The following is a 19,988-nucleotide window of genomic DNA, read 5'->3' as shown; positions in this document are numbered from 1 at the left end:
ATCATTGAGGATACCTTCATCAATAGTTTTGTCCCATATTTCTTTACCTTGGTGTTGTATGATTTCAGCTCCAGTCAGTAAGGCTCCATTCACTTAGCTGCTGTAATCAGTCAATGCAGAGACAGCATCACAGAGCCTATGGAAAAAGTATGACAAAGATGTCGTTAGCATCCTACTATGATGGCAATAAACTACACAGAAATGGTTTGCTGGTCCCTTGTCCACTTTTATTATTGTATTGCGTGCGACAAAAACCTTTCCATCCCTTGGATGGATATCGGGTTGCCTCATGCATTTCCAAGCCTGCCTCTAGTAGTATCATAAATAAAAAGCATGTACAATTGTCACTATTTAACCAAGGTTGATCCCTTAGACTTAACGTGGAAAAGCTTAAGTCCTCTGTTGCAGCTTTTAAGTGCATTAGGAGTTAAGAACCCTTTTTTTGTATTTAGCTTTAGGGCAGATACAGTTAAGCATTTACTGAGTTTTCCGTTGGGCCATCAGAAGAATCCAGTTGCGGCTGGCATAGGTATGCGCAGTGGGGCTGGGCGGGGGCAGGGCGGGGTGGGAGCAGGGGGAAGTCGACAGACAATGGAATAGGTATAAATAAATAAATAAATAATACCTATTCCGTCATCTGTCAACTCCCCCGCCGCACGCCGCTCCGCCTCACCACGCTTACCTGTGCCAGCCGCCGCTGGAAGAATCCTTGCGCATGTGATAGTAGATCTGGGCAAACCATATTGCATTTTACTTTTTTGCAAGCTTTATATACAGTACACTAAACAATTTGTAATCCCTTTCATGAAATCTCAGAATTTTATACAATCCAGGCCAGCTTTTAATTTTTTGCAACAATTGACCGATGATGGGACACGTTACAATGTTGGCTCCTATTTGAGAACCGCTGTGCGGTCTCAAAGCACAATGTACCCTGAGTAATTTAACATTTCCTTTTATCTGATTTGATTGTATGTATTTATATCTACTGAATTGCAATGTGCCCCTTTTTGCTATGAGATTGTTTGTCACTATATTTGAAGATGTACTTACTATATTTTTATTGCATCTGTTTTTTATCTTTGGATTGTGTACTTTCATGGATGTTTCTGCACCTGAATAAAGTTTTTGACGCTGAAGCAGAATCTACACAGCAATGGATGGTATGAGACAGGTAAAAATATATAGCAAATAAAAGCACCCTGTATGGGAAGGTCTATTGGGTCAATGATGCTCCTTGAAAATCAGGTACATTTACCATCTTCATTTAACATATCGATTAGGAGTTGCACTACAGTAGTTCATTCATTTTCGACTGATGAATAAATGTATGCCTTTTTTGGATTATTCAAATGAGATCTGTGTGAATTATTAATCAGTTTATAATTTATATAGTTCCATTCAGATTGTGCTTAACTTTAATTCCACTTAATCCTATACGTAGTTTTTTTTCCAAAATAACCATGTGGCGAATTACGATTAATAAAACCATTAAAATGTATGGTGCCTCATGGTATAGTGGCACACAGCAAGCTTGTCAATTCTTCATTCTCTTATGTTATCTCCCAAAAAGTTCTCTCTATAAATACATGGAAATCCTGGATGAATTTCAATAAATTCACCACTACCTTGTTTCCTGAACCATTCAATGTATTTGTAAGGTTAATTCTAAAATTGATATGAATCGGAAGGGAAGCACCAACCCCCAAACATATTCCATTTAATTTTTCTATCCAACATTCGATCCCAGTATCTCAAACCTAGTACTACAAAAGGTGGGGTCATATCAGATTTAAAGTTGGAAAAGTGAACATAACTCCAGAACATTTAATGTGGATGTAGTGGAGAAATGGGGAGAAGTGGCCACGCAAACATAAGATCTCTATTGATTGCCAGATATACAACTACAGATTTTTGTAAATCTACAAAAGTCAGAAATTTACATAAATTGTAGGCATGTGTCTCGGATGCCTCACAGGGTCATGGGATTCAGTCTTAAATCAGAACTTACCTGTAATTCCTTTCTGTTTTATCATCTCCTTACATGAAAACTGAATTGTAGAAAGTTACATTAAAAAAGGAAAATTTCAAGAGGTGCTAAAAACTCTATCCTACTAATGGGTGATGCCTATAGAGCAAAGGTGTCCAGCAAAAGTCTGGAAGTGTCCGATTAAAGCCTAGTTTTCACAATTACCACTGAGTACAGATATATGTTTGATTGATATTTACTGAATGTACATTTAATTAATGCTGATATTTTCAAATTCTGGTATGGGTCTTGTCCATCTGGACCTGGTTCAGAACAGCTTTAAAAAATATAGATAAAAAAGAATAGTGTGTATAGTGAGAGCTCATAAATATGCCAGTGCTAACATAAAACACTTCTGCTTCTTCACACTTTCAGGTTGTAATTGCAAATATGCCAAGTAACCCTCTGTCAAATCAAAACATGTCTATTGCTAGTCAATTTGCATCAAAGGCAATATATATAATACAAGCTGTCAGAAAATAAAGATGTCCTCTCGGGGTAGCAAAGACTCGCTCATCCGGAAAACAAATTTCTTTCAGTGCGGAAATGTGTCAGATTGCGAATCATTTGTATGCTATAAGTATCTCTCAATATTGGCTCTGCTCTCCTGGAGATTTCACTTATGTCACTTACTACCAAAAGCTAAGTACTCACAGGATCAGTCAGGAGACCTGAAGGGGACTTAACTACTTTGAGCATGCATCTCTAAGTAGGTGGACAAAGGTTGCATTTAAAACACAATTTAAGCACACAGCAGATGCAGTCCATATGTGTAACAATCTTCAGAGAAGAGTAAGAGTTGAATGACTACCACATGTGCTCTATGATTATAATTTGTATTCCATTATGCAATTTAACTGTGTAGTGTCTGTTTCATGTTCTGTGTTATTACACAAAGTGAAGATACATTCACCACTGTAATGTGTATGTCTTTGATTTGTGAGACCTCTTCCTAAGCAATTTCCTCCAGATCCAGCCTGGACTGCCAAATGACACAGACTATTTACTTTTAACAAATCCTACTTCTGGGGATCCATTAGAAAGCAACAAAGAATACCAAATGTAAGATTTCTTTTTGCCCCCTAAAAAGGCCTTTGGAAAGTAGTCTAAAAAGGAACTGAATTACATTTTTAATACAAATGTAACGCTTCTAGTTCATCTATTGGTTGACACGAAAGTAGAATTTTAGAAATACGCAACATAAGGATATTTTATCATTTGTATGTAAGGAACTTTCAAATTCAAAATTGAGTGTTGGTTTTGCCTCAGCATTAAATTGTTGGATTCTGAACACATTTGTGAATGTAAGCCTTTGATCAGTTGCTTTCATCCAAGTTGTGGTGGTAACACATTCGCAAATAGGAAGCTGTCCCTTGGGGACAGCTTCGTCTTTGGGAATCATGCCTGTTTCCATCCATATCTTCCCTAATGGGAAGCATTTTTAAAACTAGCACCTGTTCCATTCATAGATATGGGCTGCTTTACAAATATTTCCCATTTGGGTATGCAGCTTCATGAACAGAGGTCTGCTATTTCTTGAAGACATTCCTCAATTCCTTCCATCCAGAAATCACAGTGGTTATTAATTTCAAACTTTTTATTTAATATACATAAAGCAGGTTGTTTTCAAACCATTACAAATGTATACATTGCATTGTGATCTAGCACTTAGGTAACATTGCAAATTGAATCCCAATATGAAGACACCGACATTAAATAGTTACGCACATTTTTTGAAAGTGTGTTTGAATGGAGGTGCTTTGGGCAGGAAACATAAAAATATTCACTGGGAAAGTTTTGAAAAGGTGATGAGCTTTGCAAATTCATTTAATTTTGACAAACACCTATCCGGCAGAAAGATTTTAAAATAATTTAGCTGGATTTTCGTCCTGTAAAATACTTTTTGGGAGATTATTTTAGAACTTTGCAATTTTAATGAATTTGCCAAATTCCCTCCTATCCATAAGTTCTTAATATCACTGCCCAGTGGAATTTTTTTTATTCTACACATATTTTTGCAGACCCAAATTTTACATAGGTGAGGATTTAGCATCAGGATATAGATCCACAGAGACTCATGATCACAGATGGCAAACACATATGTAAAAAAACTTGGTAGATGGCTTGGTTTTATGTAGTGGTAACTTCAGGAGAGTGATAGGAGAACATTTCCGAGTTGAGGGCCAGGAGTGGCAAGTGTCACTGCCCACATTTTACCCTGTATGTCAAAGAGCTAGAGAAGCAGCTACTGAAATATAAAATTGACTGCCCCATGATAGGCAAGAGTAGCGTTCCGGCTCTGGTTAGTGATGATGATACCGTACTGATGGCGAGCACCTCCAATTAACACCATTAACTAGTAGACCTATTCTGCACCTTCATGTCTAGCTTGGACCTGCTGGTCAATGAGTCGAAAACCCATGTCATGGCATTCGGATGCTATGACCGGAATGGAAGGACGCTCTGTGTAAATGGGATAAAGATCAGTAGGATTTCCTCGTATGCTTACCTGGGGATATTATTTGATGGCAGGCCGACCTGGTGCACTTTGAAGACTAGGGGCATCTTCCCTGGCCATGATCGCAGAAGCGGTCCTTGGATTTGTGACCAAATTAAGCAGTTAACCAGTCAAATAGCTGATAATCTATAAGGTCAAGTGTCATTCAGGTGCAATATATGGTGCCGCAGTCTAGGGCATTTGTGACCAACCAGGGATGGAGAAGGTAGAGAATGGGTTTCTTAGAAGGCTACTTGCTGTACCAAAGTCCAATAGTAACTTTATTTGTCATTAAGGAAGGACTGAGGTATGTAAGTGACCTATTGCTATGGTTGAGAATATTGATGAAGGAGAAGACTACATTAAACAGTATAACTGTGTCAAACAGTCTAAAACTAGAAAGGAGCTCCAGAATCCGCTGGCTGTCATATATATCCAAGACCCGTAATTGGCTTAACCTAAATGAGCTGTTCCAGAGCCCCACCACCTTTAGGGCTAGTTTTCACAAATCGTTTGAGAAGCCTTGTTTAGCAAAATGCAAAGATAAAAGGATGAGAGAACATTTTAGATTATCTACAATTGCTGCTTATGTCCAAATTAGCACTTGCCATGACCCTGAACCGTACTTTGTATGGGTCAATAACTTATACCATAGGTTTTTGCTACTAAGACTACGCCTTGACACCGTTCACTTTCTCGTCGCTTACCCGAGTCAGGGTACATTCTCTGGGAATCTCCCACGTGCCCCATGAAACTATTCACTTTTTTCATGACCCTTTTTAAAGTGTTTTTATATATTAGTGTGTTAATATTGTATGTTGATTTTATATACTGATCTCCTGGATAATGAATAATGAGAGGCTTTTGAATCAAGGCTAAAAGGAAAACAGCACTTTTTTAGTCTTGTACTCTATTATATTGTTTTATTATTGATTAGTTGTATAGAGTACATCATCATATTTTGTAACCTATGGAATCACTGACGTTTCTGTTGGAGGATGAGGTTGTGCAACCAGCAAGTTTTGTTGTATCACTACATTGCACTGTTACCTTTTTCTCCTTGTATTCAGCATTTTAAAGATCTCATGATTTTGTATATATTTATGAGGTATTTTTATGTGAACCTCTATGATTTTTTTCTTTTTCAAAATAGAATAAATGATTGAATTGACTGCCCACAAATTCACGATTTTCTGAGTATTCACAAATATTTCCATCACTGTACCCATCAAAAATGCAAATTGAAGGTTCTGCTTATAATTACTGGCAGGTTTGTAACAACCTTGAAATTGCACAATTTCAAAAATATAGGAACCGGCTTTAGGCATTGCTTATAAGTGGTATGATGCATTGGATAGGGGCTAATGGTTTGACTTAGAATTCGGCAGACAGGTTTCTCTGTCACAAATGTGCCTGCCGAATTACAAGTGGCAATGGATATAATGGATAAGGTAATGTGGCGGATGAGATATCCATCTTGTTTGTGACTGAGAAGTCGATTGGGCAAACACTAAATCAGGCCCTAAGTCACAAAAGACTAACTGTGGATTCCTGTGCAAACACAGGCCGATGGGGTGAGTAAAGACTGCTTGAAGTTTGCCTCTCCTGGGGCTGCATCAAGTTTCCATATCTGCTTTTACATAAACCAGCAAAATGGCTCCCAAAAAGCTTAAAGTGTACAGGTGAGGGAAAGGAATCAGAAAAAAATATAGGAAATTCAAAAACGAAATGTTCTTATAAATCATTGGCGGCGAGTGTCACCTCACTGACTTCAATAGGTAACATTTTATTTTGAAGTGAGTGTCTCTTGTGGTGGGGCGGGGCTGGCCAGAGGAGTGGTTTGGACTCCTTAAGTGCGCAGGACTGCTTGACTGGCCTTTCCTGCACACTTTGTATCTTACCCACCAGGCTGTATTACACAGCCTGGTGAGGAAGATGCAAAGCCTCCCAGTCCCCTTCTGAGCACCGTGGTTTGGCGCTCAGACCAGTCACAATGCTGCATTGAAGTGTTGTGATTGCCAATGAGGAGTCCAGGTGCTTCCTGCTCCTTCCTGCAGCTGGCGGGGACAGGAAGAAGAGGACAGAGAAGAGGCGGAAGCAGGCTGGCCCAGGTAAGGGTTGTTTTTATTTTCCTTCCGTCCTGCACCAACAACCCCCCTACCCTGCCTCACCACTCCTGATTTATAGCAGCCGCTACTGTTATAAATGCAAATATGAAAACGAAGATGCTATCAATCCATAGAGTGCAAACTTTGAGCACCTGCATAGCAAAGGTGAACAAGGAAATCTGCCTAAATAAGTAACATAGATTGCACTACAGAATATTGAGAACATCTGGGCAAAATATCGAAGCCCAAAATAACAAAAGCTAAGTGCATATAAAGAAGGTATAGATTTATATTTCCTAATTCCACATCTACGTACCTTAAAAAAATATATATTTAAGCTACATTTCTGTGAGTTAAATATACAAAATGTATACTTACCTTTCAATATTTTGTCCTCAATATTCTTATACCTCAATATTCCATCTTCGATATTCAGAAGACACACTGTAATGTATAGACCCGCACTAAAAGACCATGTTACAGTGAAACAACAGAATGTGTAGCTGTCACCCAAGAAGCTACAAAGATGGAGTCAGACAGCAGACTTTTGTATTAGTGTAGCTGATCGCTTATTGGCCTGTTTTAGATACTATTGTGAATGTTGTTGTTGACAGGTAAATGAATGAACCACTGCGTTATATTACACTCTACCCAATGTCTCTTGGTTCGGGTCATGGTGCCAACGAGTTTTCTTTTAACAGACAGTTTAGTTTTTTTGTGTGTTACAAATTTTTCTTACAGACAATTTGCTGCAATTTACTCACAAAAAATGCAGCCACAGCCTGTGCAGGTAAGGGCAGTGGGGCTGGGTTGGGCTGGGGGGGATTGTGACAGAGGACGTGGGAAAATTAATTATTTATTTAATTTTCTCTCATGATCGTCTGTCGAAATCGCCCACTCCCACCTGCCCTATCGCCCCACCGCTCTTATCTGCAGAGGCCGCGGCTGAAAGAAAAATGCTGTACGTACTTCACAGCCTCAGTTATTTCAACAAAAGTTATCAAGAGTTATTTGAGAATCATGCTTGATTTGGTCTTCTGGCTTATTATTAATTATTGAAAACATAGAACGTGGTTTTCTTAGTATTCTTTGTCTTGTCTAAATAAAATAAAATTAAATCAGGTGTTTGTTAAGCGCGACTACTCACCCGTAAGGGTCTTAAGGCGCTGGGGGGTGTGGGGGGGTTTGCAGGTTCCAGTCCATCAAGGAGGGGGTCTGTCGAAGAGCCAGGTTTTGAGGTTTCTTGCGAAGATGGGGAGTGATGTTATCTGTCTGAAGTGGAGCAGAAGGTCGTTCCAGGTTCTGGCCGCGCGGAAGGAGAAGCAGTGGCCTCCCGATCTGGTGCGGGGGACCACGGCGTAGGAGAGCTGGGCTGATCGTAGGGTCCTTTGGGGTGCGTGGAATTTGAGTCGGCTATTCAGGTATGCTGGTCCAGTGACGTGGAGGGCCTTGTGAGCGTGGGCTAGCATCTTGAAGGTGACTCTAGCGTCGACGGGGAGCCAGTGATGTGTGAGGAAATTGCAGTTTTTATCATAAAACTAACATTTTAAGCAGTTCATCAAAGCCAGACTAGAACAAATAATCATCGTTCTGACAAAGAGGTTAGTTCAAAGTGACATCACTTTTAGTGTCTGACAAAAAATGTTGTCTGTTCTAGTTCAGAGGAATTATCCATAATTTCTGAAGGACTATAACTTTGATAACTGGACCATGTTAAGCTTTTAGTGTACCTCAGTAAGAGGTGACTTAGGTCGCAGTGTCTGCCTCACTATCATCTCAATTGCTCTGGTGTACACCCTAAAATGTACCTGCTGCTTCATCTTTAGAACGGACCACCACCAGTAATAAGACATTACATGGGGGGAACGTTACACCCACATTAAATATAAGTCAATAACACTTTTTAGATGGCCACTCCACTGCATTATTTTGCTTACTATAAGATGTTATCTTCAAGCATCAGCGTTTTCAGAAGAATGAACTTCCTGCATGACTGGACTGTGAGTTGGTCAATGCGAATGAGCCTGTCCGCCACAAAAAATGTAAAATTAGTGGGTAGTCTGCGCCATCGTGGATATGACTGATAAGCATAATCTCATCTAGACTGCTCAAATTACAGTGCTGGGCCGGGTCATTTATGATTGGCTACAGTGCCCTCCACTCTATTGATTTCATGGGTTAAGGGCATGCAGTTGACCTGTGTCAAATGCATACTTCCAGAATCCTTTTTTACCGATTCATGTATAGCGCGTTCCTGACCCTAAATAATGGTACAAGGGTGTTTTATATGATGGAAAGAACAATATATGTAACAGTAATGGCTTCGCATTCAGCGATGCAAGAAAGGGCAACAATATCCTAGTAGGTGACTCCAAAAGCTATTCTTGGAGATTCTTAATGAGACAGCCACATGGATCTCAGCTCAGAGGAAGTTCTGAATCTAGTGAGCATTGATAGAGAAAGTGTGCTTGATGGTCCTCCTTCCTCTATATTTCGGAAGCTTAACTCGTAATGAGGCTTTCCCCCTTAAGTTTTTGTTTCTTCCAACACTCAAAGGTGCAACTAATGACAATGAAGGGCTGAATTCAATGAAAAAATTGGACCTTTAAAACCACAGGTTTACACCTATGATTTGACTAAATTGCTACACACAGCAGCGGGCATTCATTGCGTGGTACTCTTGTTACAGGAACTTCACAAAATGAAGCAAATACACTACTTTGCATAATTATGAGCCTTTTATGGCAGAAATGTATTGTGAACGCATGGAAATAACAGAACGTGAGTAGCTGCTGTTTGCAGTGTTTTCACTTATTTGCACTATTCTGTTACTCAACTGCCTCTTTGCACCAAAAATTGATGCAAGGATGCATTTCATACAAATATATCACAAATGAAAGATTTGCATTTTATGGAATTATGCTTAATTTTTCAAAACTTTCACGTAATTATACGAAAGCAAATTTTGCAAATTTCACACACAACTAGCTCTGACCCCTAAAATATGGCTAAATCCTAATTTAATTATTTAACTTTCCGGTAAGGTCATAGTATATGGCACAGGAAATATACCAAAGGCATAGAAAAGTTAAATGTCACCTGTGGACTGCAGAACATGTGCCATTCACTACACTGAAAAGGAACCATGGATTCAGGCCTACATGTGTGGCCTGACACGGTTTAAACGTGCAGGGAAACTAGCCAAAATAACTCTGTATGACAGGAAAGAACCCTACTTGTAAATGTTATATATATTACCCCTAACTATTCCCTGTAGCCCACTCAGTATGGTCTTAGTATTTAAAAGTGGTATATTCAAGAATGAACTGCGGGCATATTTCCAGTGACTAGCCCCTAAAATCTGTCTTCCCTGTAAAGGGCTGTAGCTGTCCTATGAGAAAAAATATAGTTCAGAATGAAATCATAACCCTGTTTTCTCTGATTTGGGACAAGCTATTGGAATAATTAAAACACAATTTTTAATGTTCATGAAAATCCACTTTAATGGTGGTCAGCTTTTTATTAGATAGTTAGGAAAACTGTTTTTAAAAGGTTACACCGTACCTTGCCTGAGCCCCAGAAGGATAATAAGCACTAGTTTATTGACAAATGTCCCTACCAGTGCTTCTGTTTCTAGGGATGGTACAAAGACTAAAGAGTTTTTACAGGAAGACATGGGTGTGAGATATGTGACAGATACCAGCTCAAGGAGGAGAGTTGGGGAGGGTCCAGAAACCTCAAAAACAAGAAAGGGACCAGGTAAAGACCTGCCTATTCATAGCTGAGAGTAAAGGGAGACCTGGGGAAGAGAACACTTATGTTCCATAGGCCATCTTGGCACCAGCCCAATGAGAGGGTGAGCTGGTCCCAAAACTAATTTGTTGTAGTTGAAGAGGAGGGGACTGGCCATTTATCTAAACATACCCATGGTTGGCACACAATCTTTCTTCAGGGGAAAATAATTCTGCCATGATTGATTTGCCTCAAAATAGTGCACTCTGGTGTAGTTTTCAGTAAGGTAAACAGTATGTACTGCAAAAGTAAGAAGGGTAGCCCAGGAACTTTTTTCTCATTGATTTGGACTTATCTATGAGTCATCCCACACACTGGATATTGAAACCTGGGACTTCTAAAGTTTTTAGACATCCCACACCTCTGGAGCATCTGCAGGACCGTGTGGCATAGATGCCAGATTTCAAATGCAACCTTGTAGGATGCAGCATACGTTTTGCCATGCTGCAGAATCTTGAACTGCATAAAAAAACGACCAACTTAGAAGGTAGAAATCTTGACAGGGTAAAGGCGCAAACATTATCTGCTCGACATGAGGACTTTCTCGACCACAAAATTTGAATTTCTACTGCTCAAAACTCAACAGTGTCTGCGTTACTGCTTCGAGGGGACTTCAGTGGATACAGCATGCAACCCTGCCCTGCTGGAGGATTTCGATTTCCATTTAAAAGATCAAATCACAAGGTATAATCTTTGATCAGGACAACTCCGCTTGGTTTTTCTTATCAATGCCTCATCAGAGTCAGCCTGAAATTGCCCTTAGGTCCCAGTTAACCATGTACAGTGACTATTGATTGATGTGTTACCTTTTCTTGGCACTTTCTGGCTTAAACCTTTAAAAATGCACATCTCTAATTCTCCTTATTGGATTTTTGCTCTTTTTTTGTTGTTTTTCTCATTAAATGTTGCTCTGCTTTTCCCAATTAGTTGTGGGTTTTTTATTGAGCTGTAAATTGTCTTTTTAACTGTTTAGTCACTGCTAAATACTTTAAATACTTTCCTATGTTAGAATTGTCTGTTGTGTGCCACAGGGTTGTGCCCAGGCTTAGGTTATTGAAACACAGTTTTAACTTGACATGGTTGTGGCCTCATTCCTTGTGGTGGACTCCCATTCACAACAATTACTAATCTACTTTTTTACACTGCTTAACATAATGATATAATTTTAATTCACAGAGGCTTCCAAACATAAAGGCTTTAGTGGTTACACAGAACTGCATAGCTTATATTTGTGTTTGATGTAAATTTAGAGTCAACAAATTATAAAAGTGTAAATGTGTCAAAAATGCTAGGAATGAAAATTAGAAACTATACTCATTCATGAAAACAATCTCAAAAGGGACAAATGTCATAACTAGGACAACCTAGCCCATTATCGCCGCTTTAGCGGCAGTTTCCTGCCGCTAAAGCGGCGATAATTTTAATGCCGTTCTTGATAATATGCCCCTTTGTTTCTAAAACAGACACAGGCACCCTTCTGCTCAAGTGCACAGGTGCAAAATAAAACTGCGATATAGCATTACTGTAGAATTATGTTCGATTGAGAATATGCTGTCTGTTTTCACATAATTCTTTTGAATGTTAAAAACATGCCGTTTTCCTGTAGATATGACACCATGTTCAGAACAGCACAAAATAAAATGTAAATTCAGTTTAAAATGTTCTACTACTTTCTTTTGGTCCTAACAGAATCCTGTCCAAAGGGAAACTTTTTTACCCCTTAATTTACAAGTTCCTTCATAACATGAAAGTAAAAAGCACTTAAAGGTAGAAATCATAGTCAAGTTGGTATACGCAAGTCACATCTGAATATTTGTGGCACAATTCAAATACAGGTTTCTTTAAAATGACTGTGTGGGACTCACAAAGAAGCAGAAAACCTGACCCAACAAAGATAAGGCACCTTGACACAAAGGGGCATATTTACAAGCCCCTATCACCACCACAACAGCACTTTTAAAGGGTTTGTGGTGGCGATACGGGCTTTGCCTTATTTACAAGGCAATGTTAAGCCACTTAACGCCGCCTTGTAAATAAGACACCCTTTCATGCAAGACTTAGCATAAAAGCGGAGGGCAATGGGTATTGCTGTGGGCGTTCAACCACAACACCCACTGATTTTTAGGCTGCTCCATATTTACAAGGGTGGCGTAACTATGGGGCAGTGCCAAAATTAACACAGGAAAAACCTGGATTTGCCCTGGTGAAAATGCTGTTTTTAGTGCAGCCCACATGGAAACAGTGAAACACATTTGATTGTTTATATGGAGGGAAGTGTCCCTTTCTGCACGTAAACAATCATTAAAAAAATATGTTTTGCAACTTCTATGTGTGTCCCTTCCTGCACATGAACAATCTGAAATGATGATTTGAAACTTCTATGTGTGCATTAAGCAGCACACATAGAAGTTTCAAATCACTATTTCAGATTGTTCATGTGCAGGAACGGACACCTTCCTGCACATAAACAGTCACTCCCATGAACGTAGACACCCTTGCACTATGGTGCCTGGGTGCCTGAGTTGGCACTAGGCAGTTAAATTTAGTACCAGCACAGGGGGAACATTTAGTTAAACCATAGTCCTGTAAATAGGGTGCAGCCCTGCATTTCTAAAGTGACGGAGCGTGTCATTAGCCTTCTTGGCATAATGATACGCTTCGCCACTTTCCTTGTAAATATGCCCCAAAGTGCTATAAGTGTGAACTGTGATGTTCTCATCAATTAGGCTAGTGAGGGACCGGACGGTACCTTCACGGTGATGATGCTTAAACTAAGGGTGGGAACATGCGGCGTGTTTTAGCAGCACCTCTTTTTATGAAATAAGACCAGCAGGGACATACACGACAATACAGCTTTTTAAAGTATTGCCTGGCAAACACTTCAACTTACTGTAAAGTCAGTTGTTAAGTGCACTTAAAATTAAACGCAGACCATATTATTCTAACAAACTACTTCCACTTTTGTTTATTATGCAGATCTATGTTTGCAGATCTAGGGTTATGCTTGACAACAACATGTGGGCGTTCTGTAACTTGAATCTAGTGACAGTGTGGCTGGGGCACAGCTGAGAATTAAAGGAAAACAATAAGTTGGAGGTTTCTTAAAACACAGATGTAAAAACCATCTACTCCATCATTTATAAAAATGATAACTATTTTATAAATGCGATACTCGTAGGCAGCCCAAATGAGCCATTTTACCTCTCAATATTGAATTGAAATGATTTTAGTAGAAACCAAACCAAACCAGATACATAGGTGGCCAGAACCTTTGAAAGACATTGCTGTGGAATGTTTGTGGTTATAATCTACTTGCTAATATAATGCATTCTCGCCATTGTTGTTCTCTGTCTTGCTGCTCAGCCAGTGGTGAGGTCATTAGAATGGTGAGAGTGTATGGGCTGAGCATCAAGGAGGCTGCTCCTTTTGGGGCATTATGTGGAACTTACTACCTTCTTGCAACTGGTAACTGAAGATACTACTTGAAAAATAAACATATAACCTGTTTCTAAATTGTCTGTCTACTAGGCACAGTTCGTTTTAACTCTGGCGGCAAGCGGAGTAAACCCAAGCGTGAAAGGAAGTTTAATGCAGGAACAGAAAAGATATGACGCGTCACTTAAGAAACAAAGAAGATGAGAGAGAAAAATATTTTGAAGCTTGTGAAGAGGAAATGCGCCTGGTAGCCCCATCTGTGTCTATTTACAACAGACAGCTTGCATTCCAAGGCATTTTCACAAGCCAGCTCATTGTGTGCAGTAGATCACCTTGGTGCCAACAAGCTGAAGCTGGCATTTACAAGATGTCATCATTTGGCTAATCATGCCAGAGGGGAATGATCTGACAGCATTACGTTGGAGTGAACTTGGAGTAACAAAGGTGAGTGACAGTGAGAGGAATCAGTCAACAAGATTGAAGTTGGTTCTTACATCAAAATATGGCACATAACTGGCAGGAAAAATTGCGATTTACTGAAGAGTGCTTCTATGATTCCATTTCAAGGAACATTAAAAAGGTAACCTTTGCCATTGTTGCAGGCAATTACTGGGTCTGCCTGCATTTATGTGCCTGGAATTCTGAATGGAATTGAGAACCTCTGATCTTGTTTCAATGCAGGGATGGTGTGGTGATGAGCAGGGTTGAAAATATACCCATTTGCAAGGATTCCTTGGTGTGGGGATGTAGATGGTTGTGAGTTACTCATTGTTTAGAGGTTTAAAGATACCTTTTTAGGTGTTGCCCTGATTGTGTGGTGAGGTGGGTTGTGGGATAGCCATTGTTATGGGTTGAAAGACACCCTGTGAGCTGTTGCTCTTATTGTGTGGTTAGATGGATTGTAAGATACCCATTGTGTATGGGTTGAAACATACCCTGTGAGTTGTGCCTTGAATGTGAGGTGAGGTGGGTTTTATTATATCCACTGTGTAAAGATTGAAAGATACTCTGTGATTAATTCCCTTGAATGTGAGGTGAGGTGGGGGTGAGATACTAACTGTTTTAGGGTTCAAAGATGCCCTGTGAGTAGTTGCCCTTAATGTGAGGAGAGGTGGGGTTAGATACCCACCATGTAACGGTTGGAAGATACCCCGTGAGAAGTTGCTCAGAGTGTGAGGCGAGGTGGGGTGATATCCCCACTGTGTAAGTGTCCTAGTTGGCTAAGGGTTTGCAGGGCTGATGAATTTATTGGACATGTGATATTTGCATTTTATCATCTTACACCCACAGGATTTTCTATTGTCTTTATAAGGGGGTAAATGTGTTTTTCCTAATATAATGCATCCTCCTCATTGTTGTTCTCTGCCTTGCTGCTTAGGCAATGGTGAGGTCTGTAGACTGCTGAGAGTGTTTGTGCTTTAAGAAGGATCAGTTGAAGTGTATTGGTTGAGCAGAAAGGAGGCTGCTCGTGGTGGGGCATTACTTGTAACTTACCACTTTCCTGTAACCTGTAGCTGAAGATACTACTTGAACAATGAACATATAACATTTTTCTAAATGACCTGTCTACATGGAATACTTAGTTTTAACAGTTAACATACTGTTTCACTAAGCCAGAAGGCAAGTACATGTATTTATGAATAAAAAAAAATGCTAAGGAAATAAAATAACCCGATGTTGTAATGCTCTTTCCTGAGCATTTCATTTTCCAGTGGATTTTGAACTAATTATAGAGGACCAAATCAGTGCATTTTGTGACATAACATTTTGTGCAATCATAGCAGGTTCACTGTAATAATGGTATAACCTTCATTCCAAGTTGCTTGGAAATATTGTGGGGTAAACTGCCCTGGTGAAGAAACGTAACCGCATCTTGCATTTTTTTTCCCTTGGACGACTTTACTTCCCTAGTCCGAGTTCTGCACTATGGAGTGAGGAATAACATGAGATTTTGGTGCTGGCATGGCAGGCCATGGTAGAACCACATATTTTCTATTGCTGTAAACTGCATAATGTGAGGTCTGTAGGTTCATGCAAATTTCATCAGATATCACCTGCTGGAAAGTTCGTGAAGAAAAATCAAGGGTCTACTAGCTGTTTACTCAGGACTTGGAATGAGAAATCAAGCAAAAACACCCACTTGCGCCTGATGTAACCATTTATGCTGAACTCGGAATGAATACAACATAAACAATGCTCCAGGAGGAATGAACACAAGATCAACTAATCAATGATTCACAGACTAAAACATGACTATAAATCACAAGACCAAAAAAACAATAAGAAGCATGAGAACATTTGAGGGCATTAAGTGGCTCTTTAGGGAAACCACAAATTTATTAACACAACATTTTTTCAATGCTACAAGAAGGGCAAAAATAGTCAAGTAAAAGGGGAGGGCCAGAAAGCGCTCACAAATGTATATCCTATCTAATACCGATTGCTTTTATATAAGTTCAAGTGACATATATCTATGGAAGTCTATGCAAACAGAGTTAGTCATACTAGTTATAATTATGGCACTTGTTAGTATCAATACAGTAAGATGTGGTCAGGACGTTGGCATTTCCCTCCTTAGATGTTATCACTACATAAGACCACCCTCAATGTGAAAAGATGCTTTGAGCCCCCAGCGGGAGACCCCAATCTGAAAGTGAACCAAGCAACCAACACCAAACAAAGAGCACACAATCCAAATAACATCATTGAATCAGTCTGCACTTTATTCAGCACAGACAGTCAGTCTCCAAAGTAGATATATCAGGACTAATATATATGTATCAAGCTCAAGAAGGAGGCAACATATATGCAATCGGGACAAAAGTAACTACTGAATTTTTAAAAAAGTCCATCAAACAAAACAAATTCAGAAGAAGGCACTATACATTATGCTGTGTGAAACCAGATACACTAAAATTCGTGACACTTACAAAGCCAGAGCTGATTACCGTGTGAATTCAATCAGGTCTGGTGGCTCAGCGGACACATTTATCCACTCCAGGAATCTGTGGGTGACTTCTTGGTCACATGCTGTAATCCTAGCATACAATAAACATAGAGGGAGCAGTTCCTCAGGTAATGGGGTAAATAGACCCTAAATAGGTGGAATCAAAGGTCCGACCACTGGATCACAGGGCGGTCCGAGTGACCAGGTCAAGGTACCCTCACACACCCTGTAGGGTGTCATGCTTCATCATTGGGTGCTCCTCGTCAAGCCGGCACTGCAATGGTTGACGGGTCTTGGGACTCTTTGGCAGAGATCTTTTGATTAAAAAAAAAAATGCATGATGAGTGCAGATGGGGGAGGGGGCGGGATCCTAGCATATCCCTTTAGTCTTGTATCCTTCCGAGGCCAATAAAATGAGTACTATTGAGAGGGAAACAAATATCTGTTGATCAGCATCAAGCTGACCACTGAGGTAAATGTCATGTTGTTTTCAAATCACAGATATGCACTTCAATCTACATTTGATTTAGTAGGTCGCAATGTATAGTTGCTCGTCCACCTTCATTGCTACTCATAGCTAACTCACAAATGCTTCACAACCTCTCCTGGGATCAAAACGCATAGAAGAGTATCGGACTGCCAATGTCAAGTGGCACACATTGGAACTGTGCAAGTGCTAACTTTTTTCACAGCTTACACTCTACTACATCTCCAATCTACGGACATTGTGTGGAGTATGTAGATGTCTTAAAAAGCACAGTGTGTTTTGCCCAATGCTCCTCTCACAATGGCTCACGTGTGGTATTGCCCCTCTTATTTCTTTACCATTCCACTGCATATTTGAATAGTAAGATTAAGGTCTTTTGTCCCAAGCAAGCCTCTGTCACAACATTTGCTACTGGCACACAGCTGCTCACAACCAGTTTGTGCCTCATTTATTTGAAAAGTGCAAGAGATGGGTAACTTACTTGTTCATAATCCCTTTGCGCGGTGAGAGATCAGCAAACCCATCAAAGGACATGTCCTGAGGTGCTTGTTGCCCAGTTCAAAGCATTGCACTGTAAGTAATCTATTTCGGAATTTGGCCATTATGATTTTACAGCACCATTTTAACTGGGAGAAGGTGCATGAACTCACTCAAAAAATTTCCCATTGGAAATATTAATTGGTGTTTGTCCTCTGTCCTGCGATAGAAATGCAGCTAACTAGAGTACCGGAGTGGGAACACAGTACATATCAAATTAAACAAATTGGTGTCACCAAGTTCATGTTGAATTAGGGAAAATTCTAGAAACTAAGAAGCTCAGTCACACAGGGATTAGATGTTTACAAGTTTCCAATGTTATTATTCCAACAGGTCAAACAACGTTTTTGAACATATTAAGTAAGGTATTTGGGTCTACATTTGATTTACGTTGAAGCAATGGGAAGTGTTAGATGAAGGCATCAAGAGGTCATGATTTAGAAGTTCAGATAATTGCTTGAGTCAATGCATTTACAAGAACAGACATATAGGTGAAGAAATCTAGGTGTTACCATTGGCATCTAACTTTATCAAAAGCTCAATGTTAAGTCTGGGTAATATCAGGAATGGAGTTGCTAGCCACACCTGGTAAAATGAAGAGGACAGTTGTCGGTGGGCCTATAGATTTAGCACACAGTCTTTTGTGAGTCTGTGTGTGATGGGTGTGTGCCGCACAGGTATCAGTGGTAGTGAGGGGGCAGAGTGGTAGGAAACAACCTTTACAACGCAGTCATTACAACGCACTACCTTTACAATGCAGTCATTACATCGCAACATCCTTTACATCGTGCGCCATTACAACGCAGCCATTACAACGCATGTCACGACAACACATGCCATTACAATGTATACCATTACAACGCATAGTTTTTACCCCTACACTATCCAACACTTACACTACTTTTGCACTCACTGGAGAGGGAATAGTCATTTTAACCCCTATACTATACAACACTTACCCTACTGTTGCACTCTCTGGAGTAGGAATAGTAATTTTTACCCCTACACTATCTAACACTTACCCTGCTGTTGCACTCACAGGAGTGGGAATAGTAATTTTTACCCCTACACGATCCAACACTTACCCTACTGTTACCCCCAAAAATTAAGCGATGTAATGTTATGCGTTATAATGGTATGTGTTGCAATGGCATTCATTGTAAAAACTGATGCCGTTTTGGGCCCGGCACAATTTCTGTAATATGATACAGTACATGTCGTAAATCGGATTCCGCTTTTCGGATGCATGAAAAACTTTTTTTTTAATCTGAGAAGCCCAACTGTTGAGAGCATAGTTTGCTTCTCATATTGCAAACATGGACATTTTGAGATCAGTACATGAAAAGAATTTCACCAAAAATAGTAATCACCTTAACCCCTTCAGTGCCCGCCCCTTTCCCCGCCCAGTGCCGGCCGTTGCATTAGCGGGCGGGGTCTATGACGAGCTGGACTCGTCATGGGCACAGCGCCACCGCGGCCCATGACGAGTCCAGCTCGTCATGGGCACTGAAGGGGTTAAGATTTACAATATCAAGCATGTTTTTTTTTAACAGAAAATTTACTTTAGGCGATAAATTTTCACATTACTGCTACCAATTGTTTTTCATTTTAATATGTAGTATAAGCATTTTTCAATTACTCACATAAAATAAAACACAGCCTTTAGCGTAGCAGATCACATATAATGATTTATATTCTAATACCGGTATAGTCAAAATGCGTTAAATAATGTCACAATTCACAAACAGCAATTAGCAAAGTAGGCACTGTCTCCACAAAGGAGGATGTTACCTAGATAATTAGGTTCTTCTTAAGAATATCTCTTAATAATGCCCTCAAAGGCAGTAAATAAAAATGTTTCCAAAGTAGCGCTGTCACATTTCACAATTTTTCTATTATGCACCCTCCTGAAGGCTTTTGCAAGCGACTCCTCGTAGTTGATATTGTGAAAAAGAGAGGCCAGTGGGTCTCATTAATGATGCTTCTCTGCAATTTTTCTGCATCACATTATTTCTAATGCCTAATGATTAAATAATGCTAATAAACGGGGGAGCACATTTATCAATACTTTCATTATTCATATCTGCCATTAAGCATTTTTCTCATGATGTTTATAGGACTGTGCATATTTTGTCATAGAAAAAAACTAAATTCTG

The 19,988-nt window shown here is 39.7% G+C and overlaps 1 protein-coding gene across 1 annotated transcript in view; it reads right to left on the bottom strand.

Moving 5' to 3' along the window:
- Positions 1-19,988, bottom strand: part of LINGO2 (leucine rich repeat and Ig domain containing 2) — a 3,888,832-nt gene that overhangs the window by 3,468,804 nt on the left and 400,040 nt on the right. Inside the window, exon 3 of the mRNA XM_085641323.1 lies at positions 48-136. The gene's annotated coding sequence lies outside the window, so the exon portion shown is untranslated. The remainder of the gene's footprint in view (positions 1-47; positions 137-19,988) is intronic.

The sequence above is a fragment of the Triturus cristatus genome, chromosome 2_2, assembly GCF_964204655.1.
Source record: "Triturus cristatus chromosome 2_2, aTriCri1.1, whole genome shotgun sequence".
NCBI lineage: Eukaryota > Metazoa > Chordata > Amphibia > Caudata > Salamandridae > Triturus > Triturus cristatus.
This window is presented reverse-complemented; position numbering and strand designations above follow the sequence as displayed.